This window comes from Puntigrus tetrazona, chromosome 20 (assembly GCF_018831695.1).
Source record: "Puntigrus tetrazona isolate hp1 chromosome 20, ASM1883169v1, whole genome shotgun sequence".
NCBI classification, from domain to species: Eukaryota; Metazoa; Chordata; class Actinopteri; order Cypriniformes; family Cyprinidae; genus Puntigrus; species Puntigrus tetrazona.
Window position 1 is genome coordinate 24,300,094 of NC_056718.1, and position 15,611 is coordinate 24,315,704.

General features: G+C 39.4%; 1 protein-coding gene across 1 annotated transcript in view; it reads left to right on the forward strand.

Moving 5' to 3' along the window:
* fut8b (fucosyltransferase 8b (alpha (1,6) fucosyltransferase)) overlaps window positions 1-15,611 on the forward strand; it is a 227,019-nt gene that overhangs the window by 178,237 nt on the left and 33,171 nt on the right.

The window sequence follows — 15,611 nt, forward strand, 5'->3', positions numbered from 1 at the left end:
ATTATTATTATTAGAGTAATTTTTTTAAAGAAATAATTATTTTAAATTATCTAGATTTACTGTACTTTTTGTACTGCACAATTATGCCACAAATTATTATATTATAATATATTATATTATATTATATATAAACACTGTAATAAATTGTATATGTATTACTAAAACAAATAATTTTTCACTTCTCTTCTCTATAAAAATCTTTCACTATATAATAATATATATATATATATATATATATATATATATATATATATATATATATATATATATGTATATATATTTCACTGTAAACAAATTAAACAATTTACATTATAACTGTAACACTAATATTAATGTCTTAATTTCTTAATTTTCTTCTCATTTGTTGGCTACAGGATTATAAACACTTCTCATTACGCATCTAGTGATATGCTTTACATGCTTTACATTTATATATATATTACATTAAACGATAAATCAAGCTTATGTGTGTTAATAAAAATATCAAAATAGCAGCACTTTTTTAATGCAAAATTATCCACCAAAACAGTGTAAGCCGGTTTTCAATACATTGCAAAATATAAATATTTTTCCAAATATAAATATATCAAGAAATTCTAAAAATGGAATCATAAGCAAACATTTGCTCGTGCGCTCTGAGAACAAACAAATGAATAATTCAAACAGCAGCGTGAGTGTGTTCTTCTGTGTTCTTCTGCTCATCTTCTGCAGTCAGCTCAGGTCCTGGCATCAGCTGAAGAAAGCCAGGTCTCCTCATGTTCTGAGAGACGATGAGAGACAGGTCAGAGGTCACAGATGAGTGAAGCCCTCCGCAGACGGCGGGGAATAGTAATCAACACCACTATGTGAGTTAGAAATGAGCAAATATAATTATATATGATGCACGCGCAGGATTATATCGTATATAATGAAAATTGGATATGAATATAATTGATATAATATTTTAGATGTTTTTGGGACATAAATTCAGGAAAACTGTCACATATTGCACCACAAAATTTCAAAAAGAAATAATTAAAGGCATTTGAACATGAAATTACTTAATGTACAAAATGTAAAATAAAATAAAGTTTTAGTAGTAGAGAGAATAACTGTTGGGAATAAAAGTAATAAAAAAAAAAATTTGAAGAAGAAAATGTTTAATTGTCACAATTCTTGATAAAAAAAAGATAAAGAAATGTATAAAATATAAAATAATATTATTAGGTTTATATGCCATATAATATTTCATATATGATATATGCTATAATAATATTGTATAGTACATCATTTTTTTGATTTTAAGAGCAAATCTATTTTTATTGCATGTGACGCTACTTAAATTTGTTTTTATGGCATTGCTTTATTATAGTAATGGAAATCAAATATCTAAATCTATATTCAAATAATTACAAAAACCGGTCCACAGTGTTAAAAATGCTGTACACACACACACACACACACACATATATATATATATATATATATATATATATATATATATATATATATATATATATATATATTTTTTTTTTTTTTTTTTTCTTATGATCTGTGCTCATCTTTTGTAAGTCAGTGTGAGGATTTGGACAGGTCAGGTCCATCTTCAGAGGATATTACCGTCAAATCAGAAGACTGTTTAAGAGGATTATGAGGGGAAATAAGGGTCTCTGTCTCTCTCTGTCTTCATAAAACATCAGAGAATAAGATTATGTCTTCATGCTTCGAGTCTGACACACTCTCTGCTCAAAACAATGCAAAAAAGTTTTTTGCCATTGCATACATTTATCCTCTCTTAAGAAAGAGAGTGTGCGTTCGGGGAAACATTTAGTAGATGAGTCTTTTTTTTTTGCCTGCATCTTGTTTCTTTTACATTGCAATCGTACAAATACAAGCAGACAAAAAAATACAGCTTGTACCTGGAATGACTTCTAAAGCCGTTTTGAAGAGTTAAAGAGTAACCAGACACGTGATTGGCTCCTTCGCCTGTATTATACACGAGAGGACCGTCTCATTTGGTCGTGAAGCCTGTGATTTGAGTGATTCATTAGAGACTGAGTCAGTATTTCTCTGAGACAGGCCACTTGTATTAACATGAACGCTCTCAGATCAACGAGGCAGTCACGGAAACGCTGATGTTTGGTCTTTCTGATTGTAAGCAGCAGCTTTTGCTCTGCCGCCTGAAGCGTACAGCGTGAAGTGTTTGCTCGAGGTCAAGAAGCAATGTTTAGGATACTGGCATCGGGGGTATCAAATTCAAATTCAAATTCAAATTCAAATTTTATTTGTCACATACACATACATACATGGTACGACATGCAGTGAAATGTTCTTTACAACCGTCCAGCATCAAAATAGAAACAAAATTTAAATGTATATATAAATATAAAATATAAGAAATATGTATAAAAAAAAAAAAAAAAAAGAAGAAGTGTGCAAAGTAGAATATAAAAAAATAAAATAAAATAGAATATAAATATAAAGTATAAGATATAAAGTGTAAAGTGTATAAGTGTAAGTGTAAAGTGGCTAGTGCAATTGTCCAAATGTAAGTGGCGAGTATCTGGGGAAAGAGGGGTGAACATGGGAATTCCGGTATTTAGGTGCTGGGTGTTCTCTGATTCAGACTCCGAATGGCCTGCGGAAGAAGCTCCTCCTCATTCTCTCTGTGTTTGCCTTCAGGGAACGAAAGCGCTTTCCTGAACGCAGCAGAGAAAAGAGTCCATTGTTGGGATGGCTGAGGTCTTCCACGATCTTCCTGGCCCTGGTACAGCACCGCTTGTTGTAGATGTGCTCAGCTGACCGCACCACCTTCTGGAGAGCTCGCCTGTCCTGCATGGTGCTGTTTCCAAACCAGGAGGTGATGTTTCCCGTCAGGACACTCTCGATGGTGCAGGTGTAAAAGTTCCTGAGCACCTGAGATGGGAGTCTGAAGTCCCTTAAGCGCCTCAGATGGTATAGACGCTGCCGGGCCTTCTTCACCAGGGTGTTGATGTGACAGGACCAAGACAGGTCCTGCGTGATGTGAACACCCAGGTACTGGAAACTGTCCACTCTCTCCACTGGGGTCCCGTCGATCTTGATGGGATGGTAAGAGCGCACCTGCTTCGTGCTGAAGTCCACTATTAACTCCTTTGTTTTGCTGACGTTCAGGAGAAGATTGTTCTCCTGACACCATCTCTCCAGGTTGTTGATCTCCTGAAGGTAGGCCATCTCATCGTTGTTGGAGATCAGGCCCACCACGACAGTGTCGTCAGCAAATTTAATGATGGTGGTGGAGTTTGTAGTGGCCACACAGGCTTGTGTGTACAGCGAGTACAGCAGGGGGCTCAGAACACAACCCTGAGGGGCTCCAGTGCTGAGAGTGAGGAGGATGAGGTGTGTTTTCCCATCCGTACGGCTTGTGGTCTGTCGGTCAGGAAGTTGGTGATCCAGTGACGCAGGGATGGGCTGAGTCCCAGGACCTCCAACTTCGAGGTGAGCGTGGAGGGAACTATGGTGTTGAACGCTGAACTATAGTCCACGAACAGCATTTTCACATAGTTCCCTTTCCTAAAATCCAGGTGGCTTGTGGTTGTGTGGAGGAGGTGTGTGATGGCATCCTTCGTAGACCGGTTTTGGCGGTAAGCAAACTGTAGTGGGTCGAGTGTGTCCGGTAGTGATGCGGTGATGAAGTCTCTGACGAGTCTCTCGAAGCACTTCATCACTACAGACGTCAGAGCTACAGGGCGGTAATCATTAAGGCAAGATGGTTGAGGTTTCTTCGGCACAGGAACAATGATGGACTCTTTGAAACACGAGGGGACTACAGACTGTTTCAGGGAGAGATTAAATATCTCAGTGAACACCGGTGCTAGCTGGTCAGCACAGGCTCTCAGAACCCGACCTGTGATGCCGTCAGGTCCTGCTGCCTTCCTGGTGTTCACTCTCCTGAATGCCCTCCTTACGCCGTGCTTCAAATGGTGAACGCGATTTCTCTCTCGGCTCTCTCGGCGTGCGTGCTTTTCATCATGCCGCTGCGGCGCTTAGCGTGATTAGCGTGATTAGCTGCAGCCTCGAAACGAGCATAAAAGGTGTTTAGCTCGTCTGCCAGAGAAGCATCCGCGCTCTCCACTCTGGAGGTTGGCGTTTTATAGTCCGTGATGTTTCTCAGTCCCTGCCAAAGGCTCCTAGAGTCACTGTGTTGAAACTGTGACTCTAGTTTCCTCCCGTAGCGCCTCTTTGCCTCCTTTACCGCTCTGCGCACGCTGTACGACGCAGCCTTGTATTCAGACATATCCCCGTTGACAATCCCCGTATTATAGGCTGCGGAGCGGGATCTCAGAGAGTCGCGGATAGTTTTGTCTACCCATAGTAAGAGTCAAATAGTAAAACGGAGGCCGAAATCACAACCTTTGAAGAAAATTTACTTTAATTTTAAATATAATAAAAATCTTTTTTTGAATTTCATTGTAGTGATGTACTAAAATAACTAAAAAGGAAATACATATGAATTATTTATTTATAATGTTCTTTTTTGTGTCGGTTAGCTAGTTTTATAGAACATTTTTAACACGAAAAACCCAAGTGCAGTTTGATTGAGATTGAGATTCAGAATGCACAATGAAAAAAAAAAATGTTTTTGAAAATTCTTTTAGAAAAGTTAACAGTTTTGCAAATGATCTCTTCATAGATGGATGGATGGATGGATGAATGAATGAATGAATGGATAGATAGATAGATAGATAGATAGATAGATAGATAGATAGATAGATAGATAGATAGATAGATAGATAGATAGATAGATAGATAGATAGATAGAAAATATCTGCTCAAAATCTTCAGTACTGTTGTGGAAAAAAAGCAAAGACGCATTAAACTGATTAAAAGTGATAGCAAAAACATTCATAATGCTTTCTGATTAGCCAAGAATTCTGGGGAAAAAATTATTGTGCACCAAAAGTATTAAGCACAGAGTGTTAAGTTTAAAATATATTCTAATTGAAAACTGGTTAAAGTAATATTTCACAGCTTCACTCAAAATGATTACGGACTTGAATAATTGCGTATAATTTTAAACATTTTAGAAAATGAAAATATGTGAAAAATGTAAAATATATATATAAATAATGTAAAATATATACTATATATATATATACATATATATATATATATATATATATATATATATATATATATATTTGAATTTTATATTTTTATTGTATTCATTTATGTCTTCATTTATTTAGATTTCTTTGGCCAATTAAGTATTTTTATTAATACTTTTCATTATCCCACTGATCTCAACTTTTCCATCATTTCAGAGGAGTTTTGTCTCCTCAATCATGCCTCCTGAAACTGAGAAAGTCACTAGTTTGTGAAGAAGTGTAAGGTCTCTCCTCGTCCGAGCGTGATGCTGCGGTGGTGTGAAGTACAGTACAAATATCCGGCTCTTTGCTTTTGCCATGTATTTCTCCAGCTACATAAATACACTCGGGCGGGTAACTCCTGTGTTGTTTTAACTAAATGACTGCTGGGAGTTTTGTGACGGAGCCTGTGGAGCGCTAAAGGTCAGCTGTCACCGCGGCTCATTACAGCGGCTGTGCGTTACGTACCACAGGTAGTAAAGGTCAAGTTTGTCCCCTGCAGTCCATTTCTGATAATTAAAAAAAGACAGCATGTCAAATCACTGCTCTCCACGGGTGACCTTTCACTGCAGATCTGTGAGCGTTTGATAGCAGACTCTTCAGTTCAGTGCAGATCCTTAAACAGTGAAACGACGGGCTCCACTCTTCAACAAGGATGTGATGAATCGGTCTGAATTGGTCTGATTTGGTCTGATTTGTTGCATTATACGTCCGTGATCAAAACCCAAACCCCGAGTGAAACACGACGCGTGACGGAGTTCTCAGTTATGTCTCATTAAAATAAATCAAATATAGCCAAAGCAATACATATTTTGGAAGTATCTGAAATATACGGTGTGTACGTGTTATATATTTATATATCTTATAAATAAATAAATAAATAAATAATTCAATTAAGTAGAGATAGATAAATGAATACAAGATATGTGTGTGATATTTCAAAAAGTAAAAAATAATTAATTTTTTTTTCTGAAGATTATTCAAACGTAATTTATTTATTTATGTATATATTTGTATGTATTGAGTTGTTCTTCGTAGAAAAGCTCTTAATGAGGCGTGTGGCCATTTATTTTTAATATTTATAAAAAAAACGTTTTAATGAGAAACGCTTGAGTTCATGCTGAGATGCTTCTCTTTTGAATGCGGACTAGTCATTGTTGAGATCTCTTCTGAAAGCCTTGTTTCATCTCATTCCTTTGTTGAAGAAATAACTGATAGTGAAGCGATTCCTTTTGAGACTTTTCCGTGCCGTTGGATTTTGTTCCTCCTCTTTTTTTGGATTCGTTCCCTTCTTTTTTTGTAGTGTAAACCCCTTGTGCTCGTGGTCCGTGGATCGATGGACGCTCTGACCTTGACTGCGCTGCTCTGCAGGACTCTTCAGGCCTCAGCAGGTGAAAGTTCTGCCATCACCCTCGAGTAGTTTCAAACCTGTATGAACTTCTTCATTCTGCCGAACGCAAAAGTAGATATGCGCAGAACTCCAGGCCGTTTTGGCTCACCGTTGGAACTACTCGAGGGTGAGCAAATGATGGCTGAATTTTTGGGTGAACTATTCCTTTAAGTTTTAAAGAGGCTCCTGAAGGAGACAGTGAGACGTCTGACTGCTCATCATTTGCTCTGGTGTACTAATTAAAGCCTTGTTTGCCAAACACTTTTAAACAAGCAACGTATTCCCAACACTACAGAAGAGAAGAGAGAGAGAGAGAGAGAGAGAGAGAGAGAGAGAGAGAGAGAGAGAGAGAGAGAGAGAGAGAGAGAGAGAGAGAGAGAGAGAGAGAGAGAGAGAGAGAGAGAGAGAGAGAGACAGAGAGAGAGAGAGAGAGAGAGAGAGAGAGAGAGAGAGAGAGAGAGAGAGAGAGAGAGAGAGAGAGAGAGAGAGAGAGAGAGAGAGAGAGAGAGAGAGAGAGAGAGAGAGAGAGAGAGAGAGAGAGAGAGAGAGAGAGAGAGAGAGAGAGAGAGAGAGAGAGAGAGAGAGAGAGAGAGAGAGAGAGAGAGAGAGAGAGAGAGAGAGAGAGAGAGAGAGAGAGAGAGAGAGAGAGAGAGAGAGAGAGAGAGAGAGAGAGAGAGAGAGAGAGAGAGAGAGAGAGAGAGAGAGAGAGAGAGAGAGAGAGAGAGAGAGAGAGAGAGAGAGAGAGAGAGAGAGAGAGAGAGAGAGAGAGAGAGAGAGAGAGAGAGAGAGAGAGAGAGAGAGACAGAGACAGAGAGAGAGAGAGAGAGAGAGAGAGAGAGAGAGAGAGAGAGAGAGAGAGAGAGAGAGAGAGAGAGAGAGAGAGAGAGAGAGAGAGAGAGAGAGAGAGAGAGAGAGAGAGAGAGAGAGAGAGAGAGAGAGAGAGAGAGAGAGAGAGAGAGAGAGAGAGAGAGAGAGAGAGAGAGAGAGAGAGAGAGAGAGAGAGAGAGAGAGAGAGAGAGAGAGAGAGAGAGAGAGAGAGAGAGAGAGAGAGAGAGAGAGAGAGAGAGAGAGAGAGAGAGAGAGAGAGAGAGAGAGAGAGAGAGAGAGAGAGAGAGAGAGAGAGAGAGAGAGAGAGAGAGAGAGAGAGAGAGAGAGAGAGAGAGAGAGAGAGAGAGAGAGAGAGAGAGAGAGAGAGAGAGAGAGAGAGAGAGAGAGAGAGAGAGAGAGAGAGAGAGAGAGAGAGAGAGAGAGAGAGAGAGAGAGAGAGAGAGAGAGAGAGAGAGAGAGAGAGAGAGAGAGAGAGAGAGAGACAGAGAGAGAGAGAGAGAGAGAGAGACAGAGAGAGAGAGAGAGAGAGAGAGAGAGAGAGAGAGAGAGAGAGAGAGAGAGAGAGAGAGAGAGAGAGAGAGAGAGAGAGAGAGAGAGAGAGAGAGAGAGAGAGAGAGAGAGAGAGAGAGAGAGAGAGAGAGAGAGAGAGAGAGAGAGAGAGAGAGAGAGAGAGAGAGAGAGAGAGAGAGAGAGAGAGAGAGAGAGAGAGAGAGAGAGAGAGAGAGAGAGAGAGAGAGAGAGAGAGAGAGAGAGAGAGAGAGAGAGAGAGAGAGAGAGAGAGAGAGAGAGAGAGAGAGAGAGAGAGAGAGAGAGAGAGAGAGAGAGAGAGAGAGAGAGAGAGAGAGAGAGAGAGAGAGAGAGAGAGAGAGAGAGAGAGAGAGAGAGAGAGAGAGAGAGAGAGAGACAGAGAGAGAGAGAGAGAGAGAGAGAGAGAGAGAGAGAGAGAGAGAGAGAGAGAGAGAGAGAGAGAGAGAGAGAGACAGAGAGAGAGAGAGAGAGAGAGAGAGAGAGAGAGAGAGAGAGAGAGAGAGAGAGAGAGAGAGAGAGAGAGAGAGAGAGAGAGAGAGAGAGAGAGAGAGAGAGAGAGAGAGAGAGAGAGAGAGAGAGAGAGAGAGAGAGAGAGAGAGAGAGAGAGAGAGAGAGAGAGAGAGAGAGAGAGAGAGAGAGAGAGAGAGAGAGAGAGAGAGAGAGAGAGAGAGAGAGAGAGAGAGAGAGAGAGAGAGAGAGAGAGAGAGAGAGAGAGAGAGAGAGAGAGAGAGAGAGAGAGAGAGAGAGAGAGAGAGAGAGAGAGAGAGAGAGAGAGAGAGAGAGAGAGAGACAGAGAGAGAGAGAGAGAGAGAGAGAGAGAGAGAGAGAGAGAGAGAGAGAGAGAGAGAGAGAGACAGAGAGAGAGAGTTGTTTCATCACTTGTTCATTTTCGATCTGTTTTTTAATCGTTCAGTCTATTGTTCGATCGTTCATGTCATTGCTATCGCTTTATCGTTCAATCTATCACTCAGTCGTTCATTTATTTAATCTGTAGTTTTTCTGGTAATCGTTTAATGTTCTATCTAGCATGTCTTTTTCTGTCCATAAGGCCTATTAACCTTCAAACAATTAATAGCAATAAAAAACAATAATAAAAAAAATTGTTAAATTCTACTTTCCTAACTTCAAATTCGAATTGCAATTCTGCTTCTCGTTCAAATACAGGAACTGAGCTGGAATCTGAAAGTCGTTCTTTTTTGAAATGATGTAAAACGCTGGTGTTTTGTGTCACATGTCACATTACCACAAAATTGAGCGTCAGCAAACCGTTCTGTGCAGTGAGTTATAGATTTATGCGTCTGACACGACTGACAGTCTCTTACTGCAGGGACGTTTCCCCTGGAGCAAATGTTAAGCGTCTCGCTCGAGGACATGATGGAGATTCAGGGCTCGAGTTCTCGTTCTCCAGAAGAATCAGCGCTTCCTCCACTTTAACGGTTTAATTCTGTAATCTGCTGAAGATTGTGAGGTCGTGCATCTCCAATGTGTGCTCCTCACAAATCTACAACTTCAGAAGAACAGCGTGTGCTTAAATTAAATTAAATTTAATTTAATTTAATTTAATTTAATTTAATTTAATTTAATTTAATTTAATTTAATTAAATAAAATTAAATAAAATTTAAATAAAATTTAATAAAATTTAATTAAATTTAATTAAATTTAATTTAATTTAATTTTTAAGCACACGCTGTTCTTCTGTAGAAGAATTTGTTGTAGAATTTAATTAAATTTAATTTAATTACAAAGATTTTACTCCCAGAATGGTTTTTTAGCCTTTATATATATTATAAAAAAGAATATGCTCTGAATTTTTAAATACCTTTTAATAATTAAATATTATTTGCTTTAAACAAATTCACTGAAAATCTTCCAAATCTCAAACTTCACTTCTGATTTTTCACAAAAGTGTTTTTACTAATACACTAATATATAATGTTTTTTATTATTATTATTCCGATATTTATACGTAACTGTAGTTGTTATTATTGTTATTAGTGGTATTAAATGTTTAAAAGTCAGCGTATTATTTTATAGCATGCGTTATTACAATAGTTAGCATTTATTATAGCTATATTATTTTGAACATTATTGCAATTATTATTTCTTATTGTTTTTTCATAAATACATATGCCAATTCAAATGTGTGATTTTTTCATATGTTATTATTATTACTAATAATAATAGTATTAAAATAGTAGTAATGTAAAAAAAAAAGTAGTAATGTTAATGTAAGCCAAAGTATTATCGCACATATTTAGTTTATTGATTACAATAATAAATATATTTATTTGGGGGTTGATGGCAGTCTCTGTTCTCTCGGGTGTATATTAGTGGAGTTTACTGAGATCCTGTCCTGATCTCAAAATACAGCAGAAGCTTCCATGTCACCGTTTTTGAGGAAAAACATGGATGATTGTGGAGCTGCGTTCTTGTTTTGATGTGGCTCTGTGCCCGTGTCCTGGTTTGATTAACAGCGTCCGGCGTTTCCCAGATGAATCCTGTCCTAGATTGTCATTCCCCTTTACTGGACCGTTGTATCCCACACACACACACACACACACACACACACACAGTTACGTTGTACATCAAAGACATGCACTGCAAGGCTCTTGTTGTAATTCGTCAAACCTTTGACCTTAAGTATAATTCATGGTGAGGTCACGCGTGCATCATTCGGCGCTTATGGGGAGGTTTATTGCGGGCAGGTACCGGCGCGTGATGAACGACCCTCTGTCGGGGTTCTGGGCCGCACGGCGTTGCGGTTAGAGCGGGTCATTTGGGTTGACCTTTCTTATGAGTGATTGACAGGTAAATGACGGTTGCGCAGCACAATAAAGATGATGAAGCTTTGAGTCTGAAAGGTCAGAGGAGGCGTTACTGGGGAAGCAAAGCATGATGGGAACAGAGGGCGGAACGCTCAGGGTCCACTGATCAGGAGCTTCTCTAGCGTCTCATGACCTGCTGGTTTCTGAAGCTTCACGAGCTGAGAGGGTTTTAATGTTTTATTCAAGTCTGAGTGGATTTTATGAGCGTTTCAATGTCTTTTGAGGTTAAAGAACATCACAAATTGCAGGAGTTACGAGGGTTTTTTTATTAATAAAGGGAAATTCATACTTTTATTCAGCGAGGATGCCTTACATTGATCAAAAGTGACAGTTAAGACATTTATAATGCTGCAAAAAATTAAATGCTGTTCAAAAGCTTTTAAGCTTTAAGCTTGATTTTGTTTAATAAAGAATTATTTGAAGAACAGCGTGTTGTTACTTCAAAACAATATCAATATGCTGGGATATCTAAAAACTGTTCCTTTTGATCATTATCGTGACACGTATCCAGCTTCATACCTATGGGTTTTCATTCAATCCCATGTAACGACCAGGTCGCGTCAACAAATGCGTTTTTATATCAGTTTTGCATTTGTTAACGCCATCGGGTAGGTTCAGGGTTGGATTTCCGACATGCTAGAGCATTAACTTTAGCAGCAGTCTACGGATATTTCGGTTCTGAATCGCCGCAGTACATATTTATATCAGCTTAACAAAAACGTGCCAGGGTTCACATATTGAAACCGCGCCGAAACATGTGCAAAAACGGTGTTGCACAAAAAGAAGTACATATTTTTATGAGACCTGGTTGGACGAAGTTGTCTGATGATTGCCTTTCACAGAAGAGTATAGCTACGCTTGGCTTAAGTGTCATAAAACAAGTCATAAATGCATCTTAATCTCAAGTGATTTGTATGTTAAAGCATGCTATGCTCGTCTCAAGGCTCTGTAAACAAGGAGCTCTGTTGTTGACAGACCTGGCAGAGCTGCAGGGAGAAGTGTTTCTGTTGTTGATCTTCTGTCCTCATTAGCCTCTTTTTACTGAGGAAACATAAAAACCCCATCAGACTCCGTAAACCTGCAGACCTGATGCCGAATATCTGGATGATGATGGCTTGACAGATCGGCTCTGAAGCAGAGCTCAGCGCATCCCGAGCCCCAGAAGTCTGCTGTGTCATTACCTCCTGTCAAAACCTGAGCGCGGAAAGATGTGTTTTTAGTGTAAATGCTGCAAAATGCTGTTTGCGACATATTTAAATTGCACAACGTGGCGCATTTTAGAGCACGCTGAATATTTAGTAGGATCGAGAGTTGATCGTGACCATAAGGATTTGCTTGGTTTGCGAAAAATGACTACAATATCGTGCATTTCTACGTCGTTTTAGTGATAAAGAGATTTTATTGTGCTATTTATCTCACAGCTCAGACTTTTTTAAATCGCAAGATTTACTAATAAATAAAAATAAAATAAAATAAAAAACTAATAAATAAAATACAAATAAATAAAATAAAATAAATGAATATTAATAATAAATTAGAAGTAGGTTTTTTTTAATTCCATGGTAGAAACAAAATACAGAATAGTGAGATTTTATTTCATATATTTCAGAATTGAATCAGGGAATTGGAATCAAGCACTTGTTTTTATATTTTAGTTTATATCTCACGGTTATGAATTCCTCCATTTCCAATGACAATTCTGTGCATATATCCCGCAATCTCCCTGAATTGTGAGATAAAAGTTCAATCTTTTAGTTTTTTCAAGTTCAGGCTTGGACAGTTTGTCTTGTATTGTTTGTGCCCGTGAAGAAAACGCAGTGCTATCAGCAGGTGTGATTCATTCTTAATGAATCCCCCCCCAGCCTCTAATCAGAGAAATGGCAGGAAAATCGGATGTGACTTGACTTTTACATCAGTGCAACGTGTGGATGAAAGATCATGTAACTGAACGCAATTACTCAGCTGTGATGTTTCTACAGGGGAATTAGAAGATAAAATGATGAGGCAAGCTCCTTCCTTTAACTTCTCTCTTTGCAGACATATCATCCCTCAGTGGCCACGCACTGGATTCCCTCTCTCTCTCTCTTAATGGAAACCGATGTCCTGTTAATGTTCGGTGAAGATGCATTAAAAGCTGTTCTGTCATACTTCTCTTTACTGCTCAATTTACACTAAGAGAGATCCTTTTACGATCAACAATACAAACATGCTGTTCTGCTTTGCTTTCAAAAGCGCCATTCTAGCAGTGTTTCACATCACTCTCTTGCAGTGCTGTTGATCATGAGAGTAAATATTTCCTCATGTTTACATTATTGCGTTCGCGTGCTTGCAATGTAGACGTGTGTTGATGTAACAGGGACATCGTTTATTTGTTTCATTGCGTGCAACGACGTACTTGTGAAGAATGGAATGCATTTTACGCTTGTAAAATTTATACAGACTTGATTATAGTTTTACTGCATTGCATGCAGCTTCATAGGAACGTTCTAGTCTTTGCATGCCTCCGTTACAGACTACTGTGTGCGATTACTAAGGGGTGCGTTTTGAGATCTTTTGAGGAAGTGCTATAAAATTTGTTAAGTAGTGAGGAAGCGAAAAGTACAGGCGGATGAATCTCCAGACCAAATGGTGGCTTCCAGTATTGGTACTGCTTCGAAGTCAAACACTGAAGGTGTTCCTGCTCCATCTGAATCAAATTGCGAAAAGTGTCGATGCCTATTTATGTAGACGGCATTAAACAAAAAAGTTGGGATTTAAGCTACTGCAAAAGCATGCACTTGCAACACATTCTAGTTGCGTTTGCAGAGTTGCACGCTTGCAGTGCGGGAACTTCCCTGATTAAAACGGGATTGCTCTGTTTTGCTGCATTGCACGATGTCTGATTTGCGACGTGGACGGCTTTGTCGATTATAACGCTTGCGGTGTTGCGGGGCCGCGCGTTCGCAGCGTAGACGGCTTCATCGATATAAAGCAGTGTTCTAGTTCTGTCACGTCGCTTGCAGTGATTATAGCGGGAATATGTAAAGTTTTGTTTCTTTGCATGCGGTGCGGTCAGCCATGTTGATTTAAAGCGGACACGTTACAGTTCTGTTGTCGATTATAACATCGTAGTTGTGTTTGTTGCATGCTTATAACAGGATCATTGCACCTTGCATGGCGTGCTTGCAGTTCTAGCGCTATCACACACCGCTTGCAGTGAGAGCTCAATTTTTTCACTGTAACAGTGACATTTCAGTTTTGTCGCGTTTCTAACTTACAGTCCAGTCAGCTTTGTTCATCTGAAACGGATATGTTTTAATAAAAACAGCTGCGTGATATCTTTATCACCCTCATTGATTATAAAGCGGTCGTACCGTCGGTTGCAGCGTTGCAGAGAAGACAGCTTTATTCGTTATAATGAGTGTTCTAGTTATGTTGCGCATCGAACAGATTTGTTCATGCTCTTATTCCCACTGGTAGCCGCCACATCACTCGCTGTTTATTTGCATAGAGCTAAACTCTCCTCAGCAGCATTGCATCGCTTACGGTTGCCGACGCTAATATCGCAGCAAATCGCTGTCAGCATGTCACTCGCTTGCAGCGCAGACACGATGTCTCACTCATTCCTGGAGGGAAACCGATGACGCCGGGTTTTCTAGGGTCGTTCCGGTGCGCTCGTCACATCACAAAACATGTGTCAACGTCTGCGGGACATGTCTGAGGGAACGAGGCTGGATTTAGCTGTCAGGGTCTGAAGCAGTGAAAGAGCGAGGGCGGCACAGATGAGAGCGGCGTACGGGGCGTTTTAAGAGTCTCCTCACATCTGTCACGAGATTGTCGTTTTGATCAGTCCTTGCGGGTGCTGAGGCAGGGGTGTGAGGAACTGCGTTTTTATTTTAGCCGTAACCGGATGCTTTTTGGTTCATTTTCATTGGCACGCTGTGTTCTCTGCGGACGGATTTGAAGTAGCGTTTGAACATGCACAAAAAAGTAAACAAAGAGCAAATTCTGTTCAATATCATTTGATCACATGAATTATTTAAACTCCTCTCGGCCTTAGGAATGTGGAGTGTGTGAAGCTGAAATGTTATGTATATATAATCATTCCACACTTGCAGTGTCATGCATTTGCAGTCTAGACAGCTTCATTGAATATGAAAGGGATATTCTTCTAGTTCTGTTGCAATGGCCTGCATGCAGTTTGAGTTTAATTCATTATAACTGGAGCATTGCAGCTGTGTTTTCTTGCATGCTTGCCGCGTACACGGCTTTGCCGATTTTGGTTTCGGTTGCATTTCACACACACCTGCAGTGTAGACAGCTTTTGTTGATTATAGCAGGATCATTTGAATTGTTGCATTGGTCAGTGTTGCTGTTTTCAAACAGAAACGTTCTAGCTCTTCTGCACTGCACACTTGCAAGGTCATGCATTAGCACCGTAGACGGCTTCATTGGTTATAAAAGGAATATTCAAATTTTTCTCTCTCTACTTGCAGTATTACAATAACATGCACTTTCAGTGAGTTTAACTAATAATAACTGAAACATCCTAGTTGTTGTTTTGCAATGTTGCATGCATGCAGTATAGACAGATTTGTTGATTTATAAAAATAATCGTTCAGTTCTGCTGCACAGCAATGTAAACAGCTTCACCGATTATATTATTCGGTGATTGTTTAATTCTCTCATTGCTTGAAATGTTGCAAAGACAAGCACTTTCAGAGAGCTAAATTACAACTGCAACATCTAAGATGCATTTTCTTGAGGCGTCCCATGCTTGCAGCTTTAATTCTAATGGAAACAGCGATGCAGGATCACACACTGGCAATGTTCTGGTTTTGCTGCATTGCACCCTTGCAGCGATGCATGTCTAGTTGCAGTGCTGGCAACGTCACCGATTCAGACATCCTAGATTTCTGCGTTCACTTGGAGCGTTGCACAGTCACATTTCTCAC